A 27,354-nucleotide genomic window follows, 5' to 3' on the forward strand; every position below is an offset into this window, starting at 1 on the left:
CATAATTATTCAATCGGGACCACGAGTGGCATTGTCAACCTACGCTTTATTACATATCGTCTTTCTAATGGTCCAATGGTATGCGCTCGGTTTAATTTCGTTTGACGGCTCCACCCGTGACGTCTTATTATCGAATTTATTGTTCAAGTGGCTCCACCTACCCGCAGCAGTTTAACCACTGACATAAGGTGAAATAAATCACGTAAATCGGTCTCGACGACCGAGAGTGGCCGCGTTCGAATTTATTCGTCAGCATTTTCTTAGTTTCGTCCGCCGTAAGACGACGCGTGTGATTTTCCATTTAAACGTATTTCGCAAGAAAATTAGATATCGCAACAACGGCTTTAATTCGACAGGAACCGCCGAATTGTTTAAATTATTCAATGTTAGTTTTCACGCGATGCGAACGATAATTGAATGTACAATGGCGATACCGTCGCGTTTGCACTGTGTGTCCACGTTTCCTTCGAATCTGTGCTAATATTTTCGTCTCCAGGAGCACTGCCCGGCTAGAGGGGTTGCTCGGATGATTTGAAGAAACTTTTTCCTTAGCGAAAATGCGATCCGAGGCTTTGTTTACGAGTTATCAGCGAAAAACACTGATCAATGAGAGGACGCGCACGGCTGACGTCCCGCCCTCGCGGCCGCTGCGACAGGCGGCCAGCGCGACGCAGCATTGGCCGCAAGAGCGGAGCGCCAGCCGTTCTCGCCTCTTATTGGTCAATGTTTTTCGTTAATAACTCGTAAACGAAGCCTCGGATCACATTTTCGCTGAGGAGAAAATTGCTTAAAATGATCTCAGGGACCTCTCATTTCTCACTTGTACAATAATTTTCGTACACCCTGTAGAGATCCGTAAAATTTTATTTTGCAGTATTTATCGCAGAATTCTGGTATCGAGTAAACAAATCGTTTATTAAATAAAACAAGTATTTCAATGCAAGCGAATAATTATTAACGTAACATCCAACTGATTTATAATTGTTTCGATATAATTATTATTTTATATTTTAATTATTATTATTATATTATTACTATTTTAATGATTAATTCACAGATTCGAAGCATGTACGCGCATTCTATGCGAGTATCTCAAGATTTAAAAATACACGCTGATGTTACGAAACCGCCTCGGTGTTTCGATGATCCGATTAGCCGCAGATTTTTTACGCGGGCACGGGAAGGCGTTTAAAGAGATCGTTGAAATGCGTGTTCATGCTGTTTCAATGATTCCACGCCGTTCGGGGCTTAAGCTGTCCCGTTACGAGAGGCCAGAATCATTGCGCGCCAATGCGCGCTTCTAGCTATGTATAATTCGAGCAATAAAATCACGACTACTTTAGTCGGTGCCTCCATCGATGCACCGAATGAATGAGGCTTCTCAAGAAATTCCAAGAAAACGTTTCGCCAACGCCGTGTATCTCTTCAACTAGAGCCTTGTACTATGTCCTGACGTAATTGCATGTGAATTTTTAACGAAGACCTTCATTCTTATTACAGACACCGCCGTACGTCGTAAGTGTTTGCAAAAAAAAGTGGTTCGCCCATTAATCAACCGCGTGCACATCGACGCACGTGTTTCCGTTTCAAGGAAACGAATCTGTACGAGACAATGAAACGCTGCGGTTTACCTGTGACATTGCGTAGACACTTTGTTATTAGAAAAAAAATGTTAATATGATTAATATGTAATATGTAATAATGTAATGTGTAATAATATAATATTTAATAATGTAACATGTAGTAATGTAACATGTAATACGTAACGATGTAGTAATATGTAATAATGTAACAATGTAATAATATTGAATACGTAATATATAATAATATATTTGCTCGTTTCTTCAGTGTTAATTCCGTATGTATTTATTTCTCATATTTGGTTAAAATCGTGAAGATAACAATAACACGATACTCGTAAATAATAAAACGAATTAAACTAGTAAAAAATGCAAGAAATCTATTTCGGCCGGTCCGTTCAAACGGAAGAACTTCTCTAAGTCCGGAAGTAATATAAACATTTGCGTTTTTCATAAAACAGCGATAGCAATTGCTTACACCGAAGACATTAAATGCAAACAAGTCTGTTAAACGACCACCGATCAAAATTAACGATTTCGAATCGACGCAGTGCTAATTACCACGGTACGCTAGATTCGTAAACGATGAATCAGCCGTGTAAACGCTCTCTCTCTCTCTCTTTCTCTCTCCCTCTCTCTCTCTCTCTCTCTCTCTCTCTAACGAAATAATTAAACCTCTAAATCAAGAACGCAGCTTTCACGAAAGCGACCGTGATTTATTAAATATTGTTCGATATTAATCATGCTCGACCGCGAGCCGAGACGCGCCGTAACGGAACACTTTCCCGAGACCATTTACGCTTCGCCGACGTATCGAACGATCGCTTCGGTTTCCAAAAAAAAAATCTTTAATTACCCCGCGACGCCCACGCTTCCCACGCGACGCACGGGATTTTTCATCCGCGGGACGAAAATAAAGAAGTGTAAGATCTGAACTGAAATAAGCAAATGAGTAAATAAATAAATAAGTAAAGAAGTAAATGAGTAAATAAGTAAACGAGTAAAGAAGTAAATGAGTAAATGAGTAAAGAAATAAGTAAAGGAGTGAGAATGAGTAAATGAGTAAAGAAGTAAATGAATAAATGAGTAAATGAGCAAATAAGTAAATGAGTAAATGAGTAAATCAGGAAATGAGCAAATAAGCAAATGAGTAAATAAATAAATAAGTAAATGAGTAAATGAGTAAATAAGTAAATGAATAAATGAGTAAATGAGCAAATGAGTAAATGAGCAAATGAATAAATGAGTAATTGAGCAAATAAGTAAATGGGTAAATGAGTAAATCAGAAAATGAGCAAATAAGCAAATGAGTAAATAAATAAATAAGTAAATGAATAAATGAGTAAATAAGTAAATGAATACATGAGTAAATGAGCAAATGAATAAATGAGTAATTGAGCAAATAAGTAAATGAGTAAATAAGTAAACGAGTAAAGAAGTAAATGACTAAATAAGTAAATGAATAAATGAGTAAACGAGCGAACGAGTAAATAAACAAATAAATAAGTAAACGAGTAAAGAAGTAAATGAGTAAACGAATAAGCAAATGAACAAAATAAATTCCAAAGTACTCATAAGATTAAAAGAAAAAAAAACGGTCGCCTTTACCTGCAACGAGGGACAGCTTCGGTGCCTGTACTTCCTCGTGGCGAGTTCCCACCAGGGTATGACGTTCCCAGAGCACCTCGGTTTAACCGGATCGCTGACCGCGTGCTCGTAGAGCGGCTCTAGTACGGGCACGTTGCCGGACAGCCTCCTAACCGGATCATTAGCGGCCTGATCTTTGGCAAGATTTCCTCTCCTTGGCAGAGTAGCGAAATCATTGTATCGGGAATGATCGTCGCCGCCGGCTTTGTCCTCCGGCTCCGATTCGAGGGAATTGTGCCTGGTCCGTCCGTAGCAGGCGGATCCAACGAAGTGCTCCTGCCTATGAAATCCTCCTCCAACTCCACTCCGGCCGGCTCTGTCCATCCGAGCGTGCACGATCACGTCGGTAGCGTCCATCAGGTAAAGGGGTAGGACCTGGTTGTTCCTCGAGTTGCCGCGACCTTGCCAGTGCTCCTCGTTTCCAACGCTGACGTCGATGTCGCTGGCGCAGGATCGGTTCATCGAGGAGGAAGAACGAGTCCGGGCCGGCCGGTCGCCGTCGAGGACGTCTTCGCTGGACTTGTGAAGAGGTCTCGAGGCGACCTTCGGCCTTCTCGAGGGCAAAGTGTCGTACCTTCTCCTCGGATAATAATTCTCCAACTGCTGCGAAACCCCCCGTTGCTCTATATCGCGCTCCGAGCTCATCGAAACCGATCCCTTCTCCTTCCGCGGATGCGACTTGCTCGTCGGGTCCACTCGCGCACGGTTCTTCCGAATCGTGCTGGTGACCGGCAGTCGGTCCACCGAGCGACGCTCGTCGTCGGTCGAGGACGTCTCGTCCTTGGACTCCAGATCCTGCTTCAGGCCGATCGAGTGCTTCGACAGGCCCGAACTGCCCAGAAGAAGGCTGGTCTTCGAGTCGCCGGTCCGCCGCGCCTCGCTCGAAAGCGACTCGCTGATCGCGTACAACGACTCCGTCGACTTCGTCGACGAGGACGTCGTGGTCGTCGAGCCCGTCGAGTGCCTGGACGTGCTCTCGATGGACGACGACCTGGGCAGCGGCTTCGGCGGCACCTTGCCGAACTTGTTCCTCGAGCCGCAGAAGCTGCTCCTCGCGGCGTCGACGACGACCTTGTCGTCCTCGATGTCCAGCTGCCTCTCGACGAGGTTCTCGCAGAAGTCGGAGGATATCGGAGGCATCGGCGCCATGTCCCTTTTCCTCACGTAGCTCGAGAAGTTGCACGAACGATCCGACAGCTCGCCACCCTTCGCGACGATCTTGTTGATCACACCGTACGCGGAGCCGGAGGAGCACTTCAGCTCCTCGTAGTTCTTGTCGATCTCCGCGATGTTCCTGTTGATGTCCTCGATGTATTTCGCCGTGGTGCGGTACAGGTCGCCGCTCGGCACGTAGTTCCCGTCCACTATCACGATCCTGTCGCGCCGCGACTTCGACAGGATATTCGGCACCGCGTAGATCGGCTGCCGCTCTTTGGTACCTCCTCGCTTCCCATGGAAGCTAACCGGCTCGCTCTTCCTCGGGAAGCCTTCCTTCGGCTCCTTCCGGGAGATCGCGAAGAGATCCGCCGGCTCGGACGAGTCCTTCGACCTGAAGGAGCGCAAGGACTGCTCCTCCTCTTGCTGGCAGAACTCTTGCTTTCCTTCGTCGCTACGACCTTGGCCGTTCGCCGGCGGCGAATCGCGGCCGTTCTGTAACGATCGACCTTGCTCGACCTTGCTGAACGTGTTCAGGGTCACCGGCTTCCGCTGGTCCAGCGGACCCGGCTTCCTCGCGCCGCGCAATGTCCCGTAGTTCTCGATCAGCAGGCAGTCGTTGCTGAAGTCGGACCACCTGGGCACCTGCGACAGCTCGCTCGACGCGATCGGGAAGTTCGAGAGCCGCGGGAGCGCGTAAGGCCCGCCCGCCTCCTTCAGCAGCTCCTCGGAGTCCGACCGGTAGACGGCCCTGGGTCGGCTGCGACCCCGCGACCTTATGGTCGCGTAGCCGTCGTGGATGCGGCGCGAGCACACGTTCAGATCCATCGCTGATCCGGCTCAGAATCTTCGCATCCTCGGCCTCTAAAGGGCTGGTCTCGTTAACCGACGCACGCTTCTTCCTTCGATGATACTGTCTCGCGAAACGTCCTTGAACACATCTCTCCGTTTTAATATGGCGCTAGCCTTTTTTGGCGCTTTGCTCTCTCTCTCTCTCTCTCTGCGGAAATCGATCGCTGTTTAGTTTTAGTGATTTCAGAGTCGGCTGTCTTTGGTTTCTTTCCGTTTGGAGCCGCGAGGTTACCGGCGTTACTCTTGTGATACTTGTGGGAACCGCGTTTATGCTTCAAGGGCGAAAGGATTTCGGCGAAAATAGAGTAGATTAAATGTTAATTTATCTGGCGATGGTTTTTTCTTGGATCGTTTTGATCCGAGTTAGGCTCGAAGTGTAGTCATTTTACTCTCTAATTCGCGCGAAGATTGCGCGGGAAAGTGGACGTTTTGGGGAGGGGAGAGGAGATTTTGTAGGTTGTCAATGACTATGAAAACGAGACGCGGGGTTAATTTAGTCGTATCTCTTTTCAAATTGTCCAGGTTTTGTTTGCAAGCTGAGCGTCAATTAGGGAGACATTATTGTACAGTAATGTCTCCCTAATTCGCGCGCTCGGATTGTGCAGAAAAATGGACATTTTGGGGGAGAGGAGATTCGATTTTATAGTTAACGGTTGCCAATGACTATGAAAACAAGACGCGAGGTTAAATTAGGCTTAAGGCTCCTCTCTTCTCAAATTGTCAAGTTTTTGTTCGCAAGCCAATTATGGAGAATTTATTGTACAGTAATGTCTCCCTAATTGACGCTCAGATTGCGCAGAAAAATGTACAATTTCGGAAGAGGAGATACAATTATTCGAGCCTTGCGTCTCATTTTTATAATCGTTGCACGATCGGTGATTATAAAAACGAGCCGCGAGGCTCGAATAATCGCGTCTCCTCTCCCCGAATTTTCCATATTCGTGCGCGGTCCGAGCGCGAATTAGGGAGTAATTACAGCGCGCGCAAACAGGAGCGACACGCTTCCTTCGTTACGACATCGTCTCGCACGAGACCCAATTTCGTTATCAATGATATTGTTGCAACAGCAACTTCTGAACACGACCTGCTATTTGTAATCTCGTTTCAACCACATGTACGTCTGCGGCTGACATGTGCTACGCTCGATGATTACTACGTGTTGCGGCTTGTCTGTTATTGCTCCACAGCTTCGCGCTGCAATTAGTTATATAAAACGGCGCACGCGACACGTATTTTCGTTTGCTCATTAATCGACGAATAAAGAGATCGTGGCCGGCCGTATTGCAGCGACTCAATTCTCTCGATTCAATCGACGAGGTTCGCAGATTGATTCGAGTCTACAGTCGCTCGCGAAAGTATTCGTACACCTTTTGAAATGACATAAATTTCTTTTTTTAGATGATAGAAGATGATAAAAAAAATTGTCTTCTTATTATATATATTATATATAATTATTAATATAAAATATATTTATTATATTATATATTATATTATATATTGCAAACAATTTTACGTATTATCGAAACATATTCGAAAATTCTTGCAAAATTCTTTTATCATTTTTATGCTATACTTGGAATATGTATATTCTATCTTTAGGAAGACAGAATATTCGATATCGATGTTCGGAAAATAATTTCCAAACGGTTGAAATTATTAGGAAATTATTAGCTCTGAAAATTCGTTCGAAATCTTTCATATAAATTCAATGAAGAGTAAAATCGCACGAAATGTGAAACGAACGCTTTCCGAGTTATCTGCAATGTTTTCCATCGGATCGTCGCGAAGCGTTAAAAAATCACGAGTACCGTTACATCGTATGCTCTGCGCATGAATGATGCACTCCTCGACGAATCTAGATCATAGACGCGTTCAAGCTCTGTTTGCGTACCGAACGGGACAGAGAGAAACGCGGTACGTATTACGCAACGATAACTCGATTTTATGGAATGAATCGCACCGAAACGAAACATTATTTCGATAGCCAGTTGGATTTAGAGGGAATTGCCCCCCCCCCCCCCCAGGAGGAATCCCCCGGAGGGAATTGCGCGACCAATTGGTTGCGAGACTAATCGATGCGGATAGGATGATTCAACAACGCTATCGTCTCCGTAATGAGCGCGGTTGTTTAAAACAAAACGACGATCAAACGAAAGTGTGCCAACTTATCGTAACTTATTTCGCGATACGGACAGATTTATTTCTTCATTGTCGTTCCTCTCGACTCGGAAATGGATAAGACTGTTTGCGTGGGCGTAGAAGGAAACCTGGCCTCTAACGCGATGCTTAGACACACAGTTTTGCAATCTGCCTGTGGAAATTCATTGGGAATCAAATTCGAACAATTTGGAATCGATGCTGACCGTTACCAGAGACGCCGAGATGGTCAAAATTTTGTTCGAACGACGGTTAAGAGATAAAGACTAACGAGTCAAATTTGACTCGAATAAGAATTCATATGAATCAGATTTTATTCGAATAGGAATTCATTTGAATCAGATTTTATTCGAATAAGAATTCATTTGAATACAAATTCATTCAAATAAGAATTCATTCGAATAGGAATTCATATGAATCAGATTTTATTCGAACAAGATTTCATTCGAATAGGAATTCATTTGAATAGGAATTCACTTGAATCAGATTTTATTCGAACAAGAATTCATTCGAATAGGAATTCATTTGAGTCAGATTTTATTCAAACAAGAATTCATTTGAATCAGATTTTATTTGAATAAGAATTCATTTGAACAAGAATTCATTCGAATAGGAATTCATTTGAGTCAGATTTTATTCGAATAAGAATTCATTCGAATAGGAATTCATTTGAATCAGATTTTATTCGAATAGGAATTCATATGAATCAGATTTTATTCGAATAAGAATTCATTTGAATAAAAATTCATTCGAATAAAGAATTATACGAATGACTCATTCGAATAAAGAATTATGCGAATAATTTCTTCGAATAAAGAATGATTCGAATACATCGATAGAACAATTTACAACGAATAACGACTAATCGTTACTCGAATAAAATACGACGTGCGTGGCGTTGTTTGTTAAACACGAGAAAGCTTGAGTAAAACAAGCAGCAATTTCAGATAATGCGTGCGAGTTTCGCAGAGGCTTTCGTAATTGAAAATTCATTGCATATTAAGCTGTGCGTGTGTAATTTATAAATTCAGCCATTAACGTATATACTTAAGTAGTAAATTCTAGGACTTTTTCTCGTCTTTCTCGCAATCTCCTTTATTTTCATATCGCATTACCGGTTTCTTATCAGCGAATGAAATTTTTCAAGTTCGTTCCGGCCACGATATGGTAATTGATTATTGCTGGCCGCGTATTTATAACGACACCGCAACAAGGTTCGTGAACTACACGCTCGAGTTACAGACAGCATGAACACGACGATAGCCAGTGACCCAGATCGACCAATAGGAGGTCGTAAGTCGCTGGCTAATCGTTTAACTAACATTACGAGAGAGAGCAATATCTGATACGACGTCTTATTCGAGCTGATGCGAGCAATTAAAAGCACCTGTTACCACGGACGGAAGTTGGTTATTAGAAATTCCGCGGAGTTCGAAACATTTGTTTGAACTTTCTAATTTCGATTTCGTCGATTCAACGAGTTCTTTCCGCGGAGACAAATAAAAGCTCTGAAACTTGTTGGGTGCAACAGTTTCGCTAATTGCGAGGATTTCGTTTCCAGGCAAGCGGCGCGCATTAACGTTGTAAACTGAATCCTTTCGTTCTTTTCTTTCCAGTAAGGCGTTCTTCATTTCTTGGTCACGTTTTTGCGGCCATCGAGCCGGCCAGCTGTCTTGCGAACTTCGCGCTCGTAACAAGAGCACAGTTTACAGCTGTTTCAGGCCTCCGAATTGTGAACGAACTTTCGTTCTTCGCGATACGCGTTGATCTATTGGGTTGGCAACTAAGTAATTGCCGATTTCAGTTATAGATGTCTCTCGCTCCCATTTTTATGATATCCGTGAATGTTATATTATAAAATTATTATTATTATTATTATGTTATTTTTTATTATCCGTGAGTGTTAGCAACTGGACAAATTGAATGCAGCGGTCAAGGAAAAGCGAGCAGAATTGGTCGATCGTAAAGGTGTCATTTTCCAGCAGGACAATGCTAGGCCGCACACGTCTTTGTCCACTCGGCAAAAATTCATGGATATTGCTTGGGAATTGATGTTACACCCACCATATAGCCCCGATCTCGCGCCATCGGATCACCACTTATTTCGATCCCTGGACAACTCCCTTCGTGGTAAAACTTTGAATGACGATGACGCTGTAAAATCTCGCTTAACTCAGTTTTCGGCCGAAAAGGATCAGACTTTCTACGAGCGTGGAATTTTCATGTTGTCAGAGAGACGGCAAAAGGTCATCGAACAAAGTGGAAAATACATTACAGATTAATCTTCGTTCCAAGTAAAAAAGAATCTTTTATTTCGTTGAACAAATCGGCGATTACTTAGTTGCCAACCCAATGATACCGGCGTGTCACTATTTTCTAGGGGTATATCTAACGAGTTTCAGACATACAGATAAGCTTACTGCGTCGTATAAACCAGTTATAAACTGTCGCGGCAAAAAGTTCCATCGATCTAGAACTACAACTTTTTTTTTTTAGCTCAGTGCCAGAAGATAACATTGGAGAGGAAAATGAAAATCATGATTACAGCATACCGACTGGTTTTTTTTAACGAACTTTGAATCTCTCGCAGAGATTCGAAAAAATGTTTTATTATAACAAACCGTTGACAATTTTGAAATTCCTCTACCGAATGAATTTAACAAGAATAACTTGGAGAATAACGTAAAAACCACGTCAAAGGTTATTTATATAATATTTATATATAAGTCGATTAAAAGATTTAACAGCTGTCCAAGAAAAACTGGTCCGTGCAAAATTTCAACCCTTGCAACTTGCTCGCCCAAGCTGCGGTTATGAAAATTAAGAAACCAAAAAAAACGTCGAAAAATTCAAGATTTCTCTTAAACAACAACATATACTATTTTGTATATCACACCTCTGACAAGATATTATCGCAAGCAGTGCGCTCAATTTTTCCCAGATTTTTCGTCCGGTTGTGCCATTGTCAAAAAAAAAAGGAAAATCGAATTTGTCGGTTTTTTCGCTGCGAGAAAGGAAGTTACTATTTGTTGGATTCTAACTTTAAATAAATGTCGAATAAGGTTTGTTCGTTTCTGTTGTGCGAGCTATTTTTCTACTAGAAAAAAATGATTGAAATTGTTTGAATAATTGAAATTGTTCGAATAATTGAAATTTTTCGAATAATTGAAATTTTTCGAATAATCGAAACGCACTAATATCGAACAAGTTCACGAATTGAACCGTAGCATCTGTAAAACAGCTGCGCTGGAATTAAAACTGCCGGGGTCTTAACGAATCGTTCATGCACCTGCTTTCGTTTCGATTTGGCTCGAGTTAGGCTCGCGTTTAAAGAAGACTGTGCGCGCGCGCGTAGAGACATTCCAGTGGGTCGCGGTCATTTTTCCGCCGCATCCTTTTTTGCGATATCGCGTAATTGTCTGCCGCGAAATGGCGAAAACCGTCGGCACTCTCGAGTGCTTCTTTAAGCGGTTGGAAATTATAATTCTTGGCGCGTACAAATTTTTTGAACCTGAATCGCGGCCGATTAAGATGATTAAGAGCGATAATAGTGCACAGATATTTATCGTATGATCACAATTAACTCTTATTTGTTCGTTGCGAAATTTCAGATAGAAATATTCGTGCAATGGAAAAAGGAGCGCATTTAACGGTAATTAAGAATGTTTCATGCTGTTTAATATTGTAACTTTACGTATCCGGATCGGAACAAGAGATACATATATTTTGATCCGATCGTTGCTGGAACATTCATCGTGTTCCGTATGAAATTATGCTACGAGAGGTCCGTGCTATTTTCTCTCTAATTAACGTTATCTGAAATAACCGATTCGAAATATCCAATTAAGGTAACCGCTTTCTCGCTGAATAACATAGCAACTGATTATATTATAAAATGCAACGCTTTGGAAGCTGCTTGGTGCGGCGCGGCTATTAGCAACATTAAATAAAAAAAAAACATTGCGTATCGCCTGGTTTTTAATCGCGTTAAGGAATCAATTTGCAGCAGAAATTGTGGACGGTTAAACAGTTACGTTTACATATTCGAAGGAATCTCCATCATTTTATATTAATTCTGATTATTAATAATTAATATATTAATTATTAATATATTATTATTATTATAAATATTATTATATATATAAATATTATTAATATATATATATAACATACCCTCTCTTAACCTCTTTCAGTTGTTTCCGACGACTGTACTCGCCCAAACTTCGACAACGTAATAATTCGCGTTTACAAACTGAAGACGTTTTCATCCCGTTTCCGAGAAATATGCAAATAAATGTCTCGTTCAGCGTGTGTGTGTGTGTGTGTGGGATAAACCAGTTCCGATATTAGGCAGAAATTTCATAACCGTTTTTCTGCAGGCATCCGCAACGTACCTAAATTCTTCCTGTTACATCACGGCTCACCGGCTCGACCTATCAAACCTGCAGACATAACCTAAGCGATTTACATTATACGGTAGGAGACCACGCCGCGCCGCGACGGGCGCGTCTCTCCGCGTTGCGATACTTCGCCTCTTCGAATGGCACCGATTACCATAAATGCGTTGCTATCTGCCCGTGTGTGTGTGTGTGTGCGTCGCGCCTCGTTGCGATATGGAAACGAAACGAGCGCCGTTTCGCGCGATACGGTAAACGTAATTTTTATATTTATATATAAATATAAAAATTACTATAATTAAATTTACTATTATTATTATATATATACTATATAATATATTTAATAATAGTAATATATATATATATTAATATTAATAATATATTATAATATATTAATATATATGTTACTATTATTAAATTTAATTATATTATATATATATATATGTAATGCGCAACAAGAACTCTTTAGGATCTCAAATATATTTCTAACCTTGACATAATCCTGATACAATCTTATATCACAGCAGCAACTCTTTGTCCGTGTCGTTTCGTTGACTTTTTCTCCCGTGTATCAATTTGTCACGGATTATTTATTACTCGGTCTCTTTTCTATTATTTATTATGCACAACGATGAGACCCAACTGCAAAAACTACGAATAATATATAAAACATAACTCTTGAAGGAGCAACGTTAGTTTCGGCGTTCGCCGGTAGGGGCGTCCAGGTCGCACGAGTTAGAGTGATCAATATTTGTTTGGAATCGATGCATCGCACATGTTAACGTGGATTTGAAACGTTTCCACTGGAATCCGGATGCGTGTGCGCATAAAAATCTCTATTTATAAAGAACAAAATAGCTTCCGCGATTACGTAAGTAACGTTTAACAAATCAACTATTCAAAGAATCATATTGTGATGCAACGAGATGTTTTTCTTTGCATTCCTAGGACTACTACGTTTGGCATAAGGAATTCCACTTGCGTTTTCTCAAATCATAAAAACAGATGTCGAAGATAGCCGGCGTCGTGTGTTAGCAATGCAGAAAAATGACGTCATTAGCGAAAATCGTTCCACGAAGCGATTCTCTTCCGGAGAAGAAAACACAGAGAGATCGCTGTTCTCATTCTTCCTCTTTAGAATTAATGACACACCGTGTTACGCTCGACTATTTTGCAGCAGTTCGAACGAACTATGGACGCAACTTCCGGAAGGCTTGGCTGCTGCTGCATCGGAGTCGATGAAAAGAAATTCACAATGTGCTCTGCGCGAGTAATATTTATCCGCCTTATAATTTGAGCATAAATGGGCAGGCAAGATTTTTCCGTCACAAATTATATATTATTGGATTAATTAATAATATAATAATAATTATTATATATTAATAATAATATAATAATATTAATAATTATATATTAATAATAATATAATAATATTAAAAGTATAATTAATAATATAATAATAAAATAATTAATATTATTATAATATTGGATTAATTAGTTACTTGACGTGCAAGTGTTGTTGGATGAATTTCAATACGGAGAAATCTCGTCCATTCATTGGTTATCCACAATTATAAAAGCAAAACGACATTTATAATTAAAATTGTCTTTCTCGTAGGTTCGCAAAACTAATTCGATTTTGATCTCTGCCGGGACGAAGAAACCTTTGAAAATTTAAGCGAGCATTAAACGTAATTTAAACGGACATTTCTCCTTTGACAAACCTGCCCGCGGACGTCCGAAGGTGAAAGAATAATAAGCAAGAACCAGAGGGGGGGAGAGATAAATAAACGTTGCACCATGTTCGAAAAAATATGTGTGCGCGCGCGCGCGCGTGTTCCTTTACGCCGCGGCTTTGTCGCGAGGAAGCGTGGATACGCATACGACGCAGGTGCATTCTCGTTGCAGGAAGAGGCTCATAAATATTAATATTTCGAAGACGTCGATACGTCACGCACGCCGTCGTACGCAACGCTCGAACGTCGTTAGGAGAGTTTTCTTCCCGGGCTGGGTTCCCTCGTTTTCCAGCCCTCTCTCGAATTGTCTTTTCTTCGTCTTTTACCCGATCACGTTCGGACTTCTTGCGGTCAGCTGCTGCTGCTCTCGGGAATCGCAACGCAGCGAAGAACATCGGTGCGCGCGCGCGCGCCTGGACCTTGATGGAACGTCTTCTCGATGAGGATTAATTGACGCGGGCCCCCGCAAATATTTTTCACTCGTAAACCGAGTTGCGTAATTTTGCTCGGACAGTCTGATATTCCGCGCATGGACAAATTCCCGGCCAATTCGGTTTTTTGAATGACACAAGCACTTGAACACAATGGCTAAGATAATTGCGTTCAGAAATAATAATTGGGACGATAAGAAACAAATCACCTAAGGAAAGAGCATGGAACACTAATTTCAGTACTTGAACAAATAAATAAATAGGTGAATCTACAGGTCTGAAATATATATATATATAATATTAATATAAATATATATAATATTAATATTAATATATAATATAATATAATAATATACATATTATATATATATATATATATATAACGGGTGTTTCGAAATTCTCCTCCAGGATCGAATGATTTTTCATCAACAATATATAATAACCTTCGGATTCGTTTCTAGATTCTGCGGAACGTTTGCGCTGCGCATTCTTGCGGCTCGCTCGAAGCAGCTTCTCCGAGTTAACAGCGAAATCTCCGGCGGAGAGGAGAGACAAGGGCGGATCGTACGCGTCGCGTATACACGACAGATTATCTTATCAGCGCAGACGAAGACGACAACGACGACGGTAGGCGAAACGAGATAGGCCAAAGATTCGCGATTACGCGGTACGGAGACACGCCTAGTTAATTGCAATTAAAATCACGGAGCCGGAAGCGGCCCGCGATGAGTATGTGGCGCGTGTGAAAACTGAAAGTAAAAGGAGAGCCCGAAGCCTGGTCTGGTCTGGTCTCTCCAGCGCCGCGCGTGAACAAGCCGGAACTGTTACACTTTATTGCGGAGATTTTCAGATTACGAGCAGGTGACATAAGAAAGGGGAGCCCCCGATGCGAACACCTCTGGCATCCGGTGACGCTAATGTAAATAACCCCGTCGGCTTTGCAACTGTTTGAATGGTTCTTATTATCCTGAAGATATTTTTTATGACTTTTATAGACGTCCGATAATGGATGCTGCATTGTTTGAGCAACTGTTGTCGAAGACGCGACGAAATTTTAGGTACATAATACTGTTTACTCTTGTACAATGTACAGGGTGTTCCAAAATTACTGCACGAGCGGGAAATCAGGGGTTCCTGAGGTGATTCGAAGCAACTTTTTCCTTGGCAAAAATGTTCTACGAGGCTTCGTTTACGAGTTATTAACGAAAAACAAAGACCAATGAGGGATTGCGCACGGTTAACGCCCCGCCCTCGAGACCACTGCCGCTGCGTCAGACGGCCGACGCGGCGCGGCATTGGTCGCAAGGGCGGCCGCTCGTTGGCTCGGTCGCCTCGCACCAGCCAAGCTCGCCTCTCATTGGTCACCGTTTTTCGTTAATAACTCGTAAACGAAGCCTCGTAAAAATGGGTTCTCGGTGCTAGATAACCTTGACATAACCTCCGTCGAAACCAAAACAGTTAGGCGAATTTTCGACCTTTCGACTGGCGTAGCTTCGGTCCAAGAGTTGCGAAATAGAGAATATTATTTGGTTCGCCGGCATGAATCTTCGCGATACGAATCCCTACAAAGTTAGATATTATCGATTCGCGGCAGAGAAGGCGCGTGGAATCCACGTGAAACAAAATCCGAGCAAAGACTCGACACGTCCCGTCTCTCTGCTGCTCTCTGTCCTGTTCTTTCCATCCTCTCGTTGCCTACCACTTTTTCCCGCGACGGATAGCTATCTCCAGTCGAGAGAACAGTCGCGCGCGACTGTGCCTCGACTCTCCTCCTCTCCCCCCCTCTCTCCTCGACGGGAGAATGCTACCATGTGCGAGAGGTTATGTTAGAGGAGGAAGCGCGAGCCGCTCTCGTATTCACGGTATTCACCATCGATCCAGACCGTCAATTCTTTTATTAATCGACAGAGGGTCAAGAGTTGCCTCGGCTGTTATGGTTCACGATTTCATTAGAGTACTGACTATAATAAGGAGGAACGATGTTAACACCGTCATCTTTCTATCGTCTGCATAGCAAATGTAATTCGTACGGAGCTCCTCCGGTCATTTTATCGTGGAGTTAGGTTAGGATCACAGCGACGTAAGTTTCATTTATATTATATTTATATATATATATATAATAAAATAAATATAATAAAAATATAAATCGATGCAATCGATTGCATTAGCGTTCTAGATGGCGCTGCGGTACTTTGTGACATAACCTCTGTGTAAGTTTGACGCGAGCGTGCCACGTGCGTTGTATTTAGCCGACAAAGCCTCGTGTATAATATATAAACGGTGTCAGTCGAAATCCGACAAAAAAAAAAGTAGCGATAATCTGATCTGTACAGAAAGCAGTGAGATATCCAATGAAAAGCGCGGCTTTCAAACGAGATTTCTGTTGCACAAAACATTTCATCGCAGTGAACGTTAGTTCGCGCGGTCATGGTAAGTGCAAAAGCCGATCAATTTTCAAGGAAATGCGAGTGTGATCGATGATTTAATGAATAGCTGCAGCCGCACAGGTGTGGTTTCTGCTCGAAAATTAGTGCCCCGTGGCGCATGAATCCCTGGCGCAATATCGAATCGCTAGGTTTCTGGTAGAGTTCTATCGGTTCGGTGTTGCACAAACTAAGTGCATGCATAGAGAACCGTATCATCGTCGAAAGAAAAAAAAAAGAATAGAAACTACGCGTGTACGTGGCACAGAAAACGTGCGCCTCAGATTCAGCCTAATAGTTATTCCACCCGCATGTTTTCAATGCATCGAATAATACGCGTGCATTTACATAATGCGCGCCTATTATTATGCTGATTCGATAGTATTACGATTGTCTTTTAACTCCGCTCTCCATAGAGGACGCCGTTTGTATTTAATATTCTTACGACGTAATATTTCGAGAAACATCTCGTGTTTTTCTGTTACACTATTGATCGTGGCGCACATACGAATGACGAGTTCCGAACTCGTTCTGAAACGAAATGTTAATCATCTGTGCCGACGCAAAACAATTAAAAAAAAAGAAATAAGTAAAATAAAACTACTTTCACGTTATCATTATACAGAGTGTTTCGTCTGATTGCAGTGTACAATTAATCACGGAACGAAGAAAAATATGTGTTCTATTATTTTTGTGTTGCAATAAAATTCTTTAATTATTCTGTATTGGATAATCATTTAAGAGTTGCAGGTTTCTTAGACACAAGAACAAGAACAAGACGTTCGGAACGTGTTTGCATCGAAATTCATAGACCAGTAAATTCCAGGATCGCCAGATTGAAATATGGAATTTCCGAAAAATTCCGTGATCCGTTTAAAGGAGAAACTTTTTCCTGCGTTCGGCAAGATTACGAAGCCCGACGGAGCAGCCTCGCGAGGCGGCTAGTTAATGCCGGGGCATTAAAAGAAGAGACAAAAGACAAAACAACGGCACGAGTTTTAATAAGCCGGAGTACGGGATTGGCCGGGCAGTTGGCTTCAATCAAGTCCCGGGGTCTTCTTCCCTGCGTCTCCACGGAACCTTTGCCCATTCCTAGGGAGTGCACACGCGCAACTTGATGAATTAAGCCCACGGACGACGGGGACGATGAAATATTATTATTATTGTCACACTTATTGTTACTGCTGCCGTCGTCGTCGTCGTCGTCGTCAACGTCGTCGACGTCGACGTTGACCTCTATCTGAATTCCCGATGAGGGAGAGCGCCGGAATTGGACGGTCTTCTATCTGAGAGCAGCCCTTGCCCGAATCACGGCCGGTTCGTTCATCATCATCCTTCCGACTTCACTATCTGAACTGGAAAATTGCTCTCTCTCTTTCCCCCCTTTTTTCTACCCCCTTCCGCTGAGATTGTGAAATGTGGTACACGAATTCAAGAAAGTCTGGACAATGGACTTCTTTGTTTAGATTGGAAGAGAAACACTCTGGAATGGTGATTCATGTTTTGAAGTGTGGGGCTGGTTTATCTTTGAAATGTTTTCATTTTTGTAAACTCGGACGAGAGATCTATTAGGCCTAAAATAAAAAAAATTATTTGACTATTTATTATTTATTTCATTATTATTATTATTTTATTTTATAAATTTATTTTTAAATCGTGTGACTCGAACTAGACACAAATGAGATCACGGCACAGATGATTAACATTTCATTTCAGGACGAGTTCGAAACGTTATCAATATCAATATCAATACAATATCAATATTGTATCAATATAGTATCAATATAGTATCAGTATAATATAAATACAATATAATATCAATATAATACCAATATAGTATCAATATAACATCAATATAATATAAATACAATATAATATCAGTATAATATAAATACAATAAAATTTATTTTTATTTTATTATTATTATTTTTTATTATTATTTGACTATCTATTATTCTATCTAATAATTATTTGAGGGATCCATTAGGCTCGGAGCAAAAATAATTATTTGACTATTATCTTTAATTTTCTGATACTTAATTGAAATTTCTATATATTTTATTAAGGTCTATAGAAAAACTAACGCGTTTATTTGGGTAGAGGAGCTTAAAAACTATGTTGCAAAAATATGTAAATGATAGTACAAATGCTCCTATGAATGTTCAGTTATATTTTTGTCAGGAAGGGGTGTTCATTCTCTCTATTTACCAAAAATCTATCAATTAATTTTCAGCGATTGAGCTGCGTGTGAAAAGAAGAAGCTTGATAATTTTATTTTGAATAATAATTTCAGACGAATCTAAAAATCTAACTTAATTCGCGCTGTGAATCGGTGTAAATGTCGTGTACACGAAAATTACGTATTCATTATAGTTGGTTCCAATTAAATTTCCGCAAATGGACCAGCTAATTTATAATAAAGGAGAGATTAGCTCTCCTTTAGGAACAATGGGGATTCATTTCCTTATCTTAAGTGTTCGTTAACGCTGCGTCTGTATTAAAATATTAACGTAAATTGTACGTAGCCATTCTCTGGCACAGCGTTGAATTGGAAATGTGATAACCGGATCGCAGATCATGTGCAATTGTACAATTGAAGACGGTAGACAATTAAAAAAACTGTCTAAAAACGACCATACCGGTTTCACTTTATTAAGATAAAAATTTCTAAAATAATATTTATTTTGCTCAAATATAATACTTGCGATGTTCAATTCATTTTATGTAAATACTACTTGATAGTAAATAGTTTAAGATACTTCAATTTAATATTTCTTAGGTAAACCCAACTTATTTTCATTTATCAGGAGAAATGATGTTTTAATAATAATAATTAGAAAAAATTTTATGCCTTTCTTGTTTAGTAAAACTAAAGTGTCTTCAAGTGTAAATTATTATTAGTTAAATTAGTTAGATTATTATAAATTGTCGATTGTTTCGAAATCAGTGATTTATTTATAGCTCGCTCGCATTTATTAACCTATCAATTCGATCGGTCGCCGGTTTTCTCGGTATCATAAACCCGAATTAAAGTAGCATTAAATAGATACACTTTTACGGCCATGTTCAGCGAGCAATCGCTGCAGCGACGTATTTATGATTTAGAACGATTTCAAATTGACAACACGAATCCCAGTGTTGCCGCCATTGGCCAGTAATTCGCAGGATATCGAATTGCAATAATTTGCGCTAATTAAATTGCAACAATTCAATCGGCCGTTATCCACGTTATTCTCATTTTATCCGAGAAATCCCTCGCCCTCTGTTCTCCGTCGACTATTTCATCCGACTGTCTTAATAACCTTGACATAGCTCTCTGATAAAAATTCAATTGTTTAAATTGAAAATTTGTTCGATTCAATTTCCGTATTTAGTAAAATTATTTACTACGTGCGATGCTGAGTATACATTTCAGAATCCACGTGTATATAGCTTCGTTTACGTTATTATACAATGACAATTCGCGAAGACCAAATTATGCGAACGAAGAGAAAAATACGTACGCGATATAAATGTCGGATGAATTATTTAATTTATACAGAAGTGAAGTAAAATCGAGATGCTGTTCCATAAGTGTAAACAAACGTTAAAATAATTTGAGCCACGGAAAAGCGACTTCGCAGACCACTGCGAGGCGACCGAGGGGTGACGCGCTCGAATCTCTCTCTCTCGAACCTCCCGTTCACAACACGTCACGAACCGCGGCTCCTCGTTTATCATCGTTCATCCGATGCCAAAGGATCCTTTTCTGTCCCCGGACCGCAGGAACATTTTCTTTTCGCGAGGATTTATTGCACGGCTCGCGTACGATCGAGGACAATGCGTGTCCACGGCGGTTGCGAAGCTTCTTTTGTGAATCGCGCAGTCATGCGCGAGAGAGACCTATCGCCGCAAGTTTTTCCATCTTGGAATCGAATGCCCAGGATAGCACTTCTGATTTCATGTTTCAATCGTGTGCCTGTAGTTTTATATGCGTCGGTGCCCGGATCTGCCGTTTCAAATGTACACACGGACTGGACGGATGCGAACGAGCGGATACGATGACGAAATTGTTTGCGAACAATTATATTCATATTCTATTCTATTTATATTATATTGTATTTATATTGTATTATATTGTATTTATATTATATTGATATTATATTGATACTAGATTGATACTATATTGTATTGATATTGTATTGATATTGTATTGATATTATATTTATATTATATTGATGTTATATTGATACTATATTGGTATTATATTGATACTATATTGATATTATATTGTATTGATATTGTATTGATATTATATTAATATTATATTGATATTATATTGATGCTATATTGATACAATATTGATACAATATTGATATTATATTGATGCTATATTGATATTATATTGATGCTATATTGATACAATATTGATACAATATTGATATTATATTGATACAATATTGATATTATATTGATACAATATTGATATTATATTGATGTTATATTGATATTGTATTGATATTATATTGATACTATATTATATTATATCTAATCATCTCTATAATGTTAAGTCAAAACATCACCGAGTGCGACGATTGAATCCATGATCAGAAAATCCACATAATAAACATAATTGCATCTCACAATCTGCATTCTTTTTCCAAGAATACTTTTCATTAACATTATTTAGACGCGATTTTGTTACACAAAGCACTTATTATTTTCTAGAATAGATCTCCAGTGCGGAACGGCGGTTATTAATAGATTATTAGTCTCTCACGGTTTACGGATTTCATGTCAGTTGTGTTATACATAGAACGTGTTATATGGAGCATGATAAACGCATTTCTCATACGAATGAATTATTATCATTGCTTTCGTGCAAGGGAGACGGAAAGAACGCCGGCAAATAGAAATCATTTATACTTGGGATCGAAGAGAATAGATCGTGTCGATGTTCCTACAATGAATGCGTGTAATCTTTAGAAAAATTGTTTTCTTTCTTTCTTTTTTATGTTCATTCGTAGTTTCAGATCCAGCAGAAATCTATGTAGCTATATATAGCTATTAAATACCGCAACCACCATGGAATAACATCTGCATAAGATTATGCAATACGAGAAAGCATCGTTCAACGCATGCACACGGTACACGATGTAATACAATCGCTACACGATGTAATGCAATCGTAACATGCTATAACGCAGTGATAACGTAACGTAATGGAATGAAAACACGGCAGCGCGTCGAATATCTTCCGCAGACGGAAGATCGTTACTTTAAAAGCAATGCACTCGTCTTCCCGTTTATTCCATTTTCTTCCCTTTTCATCGAATTCATTCAGAACGTTATCTACGTATGTACTATGTAGTATTTTGTGTAGCTCTTATAGCGTTATAAGAAGAGAGTTATTTAGGGCCCAACGGAACACGGTTCGGGTCCGCGGCCGGTTGTAAATTACACCGCGAAGCTAATGCCCCATCGGTTATTTCTGCGGACGTCAATTTTCTTGAACCGTATGGGTGGACACGTTTCAACTTTTAGAAGATTGTCCCGTGTATAGCGCAACCTTCGCGTGTCACACAGCGAAACGCGAGCGCAAGACCTACTTGCTCTCTTGCCCCTTTTCTTCGTCGCACTTGTGTTTACCATTTCGCTTCCCTCCCACAGATGTTCGTTTCTTTAGTGCGCGATAAAACTGGACGGGAGAACGTCGGTCAAGAAAAAGCCTGCACCGGTTTTTCTCGCGATTGTATTTGGGTTGGCAACTAAGTAATTGCCGATTTGTTCAATGAAATAAAAAATGTTTCTTTTTTTACTTGAAACGAAGTTTAATCTGTAATGTATTTTCCATTTTGTTCGATGACCTTTTGCCGTCCCTCTGACAACTTGAAAATTCCACGCTCGTAGAAAGTCTGACCCTTTTCGGCCGAAAACTGAGTTAAGCGAGATTTTACAGCGTCGTCGTCATTAAAAGTTTTACCACGAAGGGAGTTGTCCAGGGATCGAAATAAGCGGTGATCCGATGGCGCGAGATCAGGGCTATATGGTGGGTGTAACATCGATTCCCAAGCAATATCCATGAATTTTTGCCGAGTGGACAAAGACGTGTGCGGCCTAGCATTGTCCTGCTGGAAAATGACACCTTTACGATCGACCAATTCTGCTCGCTTTTCCTTGACCGCTGCATTCAATTTGTCCAGTTGCTAACATTCACGGATAATAAAAAATAACATAATAATAATAATAATTTTATAATATAACATTTACGGATATGATAAAAATAGGAATGAGAGACATCTGTAACTGAAATCGGCAATTACTTAGTTGCCAACCCAATATATTAGACGAAATAATAATAAACCGAAAGCGCGAATGTCCGATTTTAGAGTTTGACCTTCGAAGGTGTGGTTCGCCGGGAATACGCGAAATGATTAAGAGCGATCTGCCCGATAAAGAACAATGGTAACAATTAAACTTTATGACTTCCTGCGCCAGTGGAGACCCGCTCGGTTCCTACGGATTAACGGAACGCCCACGTGAGCGCGCGCGCGCGCTCTCGACGCCGTCTTTCGAGGTAAGTTCATGAAGTCGTGGCCCGGCTCCGTTCGCTGTACGCCGCCCCTGGGTGCCAATGGGTTGTCAATGGAATATCAATAAAGCGCATGGAAACGCTCGTTATGCGTGGCGCCGTTTGCGGTGCACGACCGATGAGTTTCTCGGCTCGGCTCGACTCGGCTCGGCTTCGCTGGACGATTGAAATAACACAATCGATCGTCCGCTTCATAAATAATACACGAGGATTTTCGACGTTGCCGTACGTACGATGATCGAGGTGCCAATGATCCGTCGAGCAAACATATTTTTCCGGACACGCCGGCGTCGGCGGATATTTTTGAGATCGCGTTGTATATATATATATATATATATATATATATATTATATATTATATTATCATATATATTATGAAATGATATTATATATTATATTATATATAACTATAAAAGTGAGCCAAATTATCTCCTCCCAAATTATCCATTTTAGTGGACGATCCGAGCGTCAGTAAGGGAGACATTCTAAGCGTCAATTAGAGAGACATTACTGTGGGCCGCTGAAATCATTTACGATATGTTGCGCGTTCGAACGATCCGACAATGCGAAAAGTTGTTTAAAAAGGATAAAAGTTGTTATAAAAGGATTTTCTTGACGATAATTTCATTCGATAGTGTATTCATTCACTTCGGTCGCGCGTTGGAGGGTTTCGTTGCGAAACACGCCCGACTAATTTACAAGGCGTTAGCAGAGAGAAAAAAAAGAACTGTTTCAGACGAGCTTCGCGGATAAGGAAAACAGACGACGTCATGGTAGCAAGAGATTACCAACGAATGCAAATAAAAGGCGCCGTGAAGCGAGGCGGTAAAACGGGCCACGCTCGTGCAGAAATTATGTTTCATGAAGCGCGCGGTCTGGTTAACGCGGTTTCCACGGGGAGGGGGCGGGCGGGAAGGGTTCTAAATCATTTCGGGCTGACTTACAGTAGTAGTCTAAAACGCAATTCTAGATGAACAATATATGGTTTTTGTTATTCTACGCGAATACGCGCGTGTATCTCGTTCATGTTTTATACATTACACGTGTTATGGTCGCGCGCGCGCGTTGTATTCGATGTATAATTTCACTTATTCTGCAATTTTTGAGTAAAGGAAAATGCTGAATAAACAAGCGTGGACACGACGAAATATAAGAAATAAATAGTACGAATAAGTGTGGGTATTACTGCGGACGCCCCTAAATACTGCAGTAATACCTACCAGTCACCCTAGATGCTTCGAATACAGTATATTCGCGTAGAGGGAAGTGTATGAAAATCATTTAGCTCGGCTAGAATATCATGTTTTGCTGCGACACAACCGTCCGGGCGAGTAAAAAACTGCGGCTAGACCAGCTAGCCGCAGCGAGAGCCAAATTCTATTAATTTTTAACGAGGACTAATGATTTTTAATAAGCCGCAATAACGGCAATAAATATTAATTGTTCTCGTCCCGATGGGACGGCGGAAGAAAAAATTGAACGACCCATCGAAGAAAAACGACCCATCGAGGCGCGGCGTGGTTCCGAATGAAAATGTTAATTATAACAAAGAACACGTCTGGCAGCGTAACATAAGAAAAGATGCAACGACGGGCCCACGGGGAACAGATGTTCCGCGACATCCATGTATGTATTTATGTATGTATATATATGTATATATATGTGTGTGTGTGTGTGTGTGTGTGTGTGTGTGTGTGTGTGTGTGTGTGTGTGTGTGTGCAGCAGCAGCGCGGTGCGTGCCCCGTGCAGCATCGCGCGACGGGCGTGGTTAATAACTGCAAATGTATGCGTCACGTAATTACGGGCGCAAAAACGCGACTAGGAAAAATATGAGACGAGCGGCAACTAGGATCGTCACCTATTGGGAGACGCGTGCGTCGCGGACACGAAGGTGGAAGTCATCTGCCGTCGCAGGATGATGATCGCATTGATTCGAATAACAGTGACCTAAGCGGACGAAAATGTTATCCAGATTCAAGCCATTTAACCGTAAGATTTCCTGGTTCAGGGATGAAACTAGGTTGACTAAGTCAATTATTTACAATTTTTATTTTCTTTTTAAATTTTTCGGCGTATTCGATTAATTTTTATACGAGAAACAGGAAGCCTGCGGTGAATTATTTAGTTCGTTTCTTATAGGATAAAATTATATTGTGTTTCTTATATTATTCAATTTATTAAGAAACATTTTTATTTCGATAATGACTGCAGGGTGTCCCAAAATTATTGTACAAGCGGCAAATGAGCAATTTCGCTGAGGAAAAAGTTGCTTGAAATAACCTCGTTTCCAGGAAGCAACGTAATTTTGGTACACTCTGTATATACAATTTACAAAGTCAGCAATTCAATAACTCATTCGCCCTTCGTTCTCCTTTTCTCTTATTTTATTATTATTATATTTTTATTATTTATATTATATATAATATTATATATTTTAATATATAATATTATTATAATATTATATATTATTATTATATGCCACATCCAGGTTGATTCCCTCTTCCATTCCTCTATATTCCTTAATTATATGTGACGTCGTTTCAGTTTCTTCTTCATTGCAAAATTTGCATACATTTTCTTCCTGTTTCCTCCGGTGCCTGTTCCCTCATTTTTCTCGTTTCCACGTCTGAATCTAGCCATCGTCGAGTGATCGCGTCCTTTACAGCGAGCTTATAGTTGTTCTTCCTTATCCAGCTGTGCCAGGATCTCTCTGCATAATCTACGCTCGGTAGTTTTGTAGTATGGTTATGGTTTCTATGTCAAATATATGAACTATTTTCTTCGAGAATACATTCTGTATTACTTTTTCATTTGCTTAATGAGACGCGGAACGATCAAATAATTTCCTTTGCGACTGTAATTTGTAGAATTACTCGCGGCTTGAGATCTAATCTCAAATTGGAAGCTTGCAAAAGCTACATCTCTGTATCGTTTTGTTTAATCTGTCGCGATTTAAAATATGATTTTTAAATGAAGTGTTCCAATGATGTATCAAGTATAATACATGGTTTCGTCTGGTGTTTCGTGGCTTAAAATATGTTTTAAAGATCAATTTTTGGCACTCATTTCTGGCCCGATTTTTCACCACGTCTCTCAGACGTGCTTGTAGGGCAAAAGGTTAAATTGCGTCTAGGCGAAACAAGTTTCACTGTAAAGTGTGCTACACTAATTTTTAATAACAAAAAAGTATACGTTATTATTTACATTATCGTTTATTATAGTTTGTAGAAGCATGAGAAACATTCCTTTCTCCCTCTGAGAAAGATTATAACCTAACCGAAATGCCTCGTTAACGTTTTGGTCAATAGCGACACTGTGTTCGCGTGTCATTCGACCTCGACGATGAAGCCAGCTAAAACGTTGGGATTATTTTTCTAAGAACGACCGTAACCTACACCCGAAACGCCTTGACACTGAGAACTGCAAACAGTATCGTGTATCGGTATCGTAATATCAAGCCCACGAAAGTTTCGAATTATAAGCCGTCGCTAATGTTGCAATTGGCTGCTGTGGTTTCGGAGATAAAGGGGGGCACGAAATGCTAACATTGAGATTAAATCGAACTGTAAATTTGTTATATCATAGAATTCTAGACAACTCGAGACCATGAAAATGAAGTTTACAAGAGCATTTATTTGGAGTGCAAAAACCCGTATCAAAGCTTTCATGTTGACTTCTGCCGAAAGCGAAGACTTGTTGTAATTTAATCAATTTAATTTATTACTACTGTAATTTTGACTATAGCTCTCTTGATACTCTGGATATACAGGGTGTCCCAAGATTATTGCATAAGCGAGAAATGAGGGGTTCCTGAGGTCATTTGAAGTAACTTTTTCCTTAGCGAAAATGTTCTACGAGGCTTCTTTTACGAGTTATTACCGAAAAACAGTGACCAATGAGGGATCGCGCACGGCTAACGCCCCGCCCTCGAGACCACCGCCGCTGTGCGTCAGACGGCCGACGCGGCGCGGCATTGGTCGCAAGGGCGGCCGGTCATTGGCTCGGCCGCCTCGCGCCAGCCCGGTTCGCCTCTCATTGGTCACCGCTTCTCTTTAATAACTCGTAAACGAAGCCTCGTAGAATATTTTTGTAAAGGAAAAAGTTGCTCCAAATGACCTCAGGAATAATCTCCCAGTTGTACAATAATTTTAGATCATAGATGCCAGCAGCTCCAACAGAATTATTGCACCCTTCCGAAAGGGTGTCTTGATGTCGAAGTTCTCGCACGTGAAATATCTGCGCGCGATTTCTTCGCGATTAATCCGCGCGAGAGAAAAAGAATCAACGTCCAGAAAGTTTCGGGGCCCCGCAAACACGGTCGTTCGATGTCTCCGGGCAGTGTATGTACTTCGCGAATGTGAGCAGCGTTGGGGAACAGTTCTCGATTTACGAGCGACTCGATGAGA

General features: G+C 40.6%; 1 protein-coding gene and 1 long non-coding RNA gene across 10 annotated transcripts in view; one reads left to right on the top strand and one right to left on the bottom strand.

Annotated features, from left to right (window-relative positions):
* Positions 1-27,354, bottom strand: part of sick (sickie) — a 277,051-nt gene that overhangs the window by 24,628 nt on the left and 225,069 nt on the right. The gene's annotated exons all lie outside the window — the stretch shown is intronic.
* On the top strand, positions 12,357-13,493 carry LOC117224645 (uncharacterized). Its single transcript, XR_004491292.2, has 3 exons — positions 12,357-12,659; positions 12,737-13,058; positions 13,407-13,493. It is a non-coding gene; the product is annotated as an uncharacterized LOC117224645 (long non-coding RNA).

Source organism: Megalopta genalis, chromosome 9 (assembly GCF_051020955.1).
Source record: "Megalopta genalis isolate 19385.01 chromosome 9, iyMegGena1_principal, whole genome shotgun sequence".
Classification (NCBI taxonomy): Eukaryota; Metazoa; Arthropoda; class Insecta; order Hymenoptera; family Halictidae; genus Megalopta; species Megalopta genalis.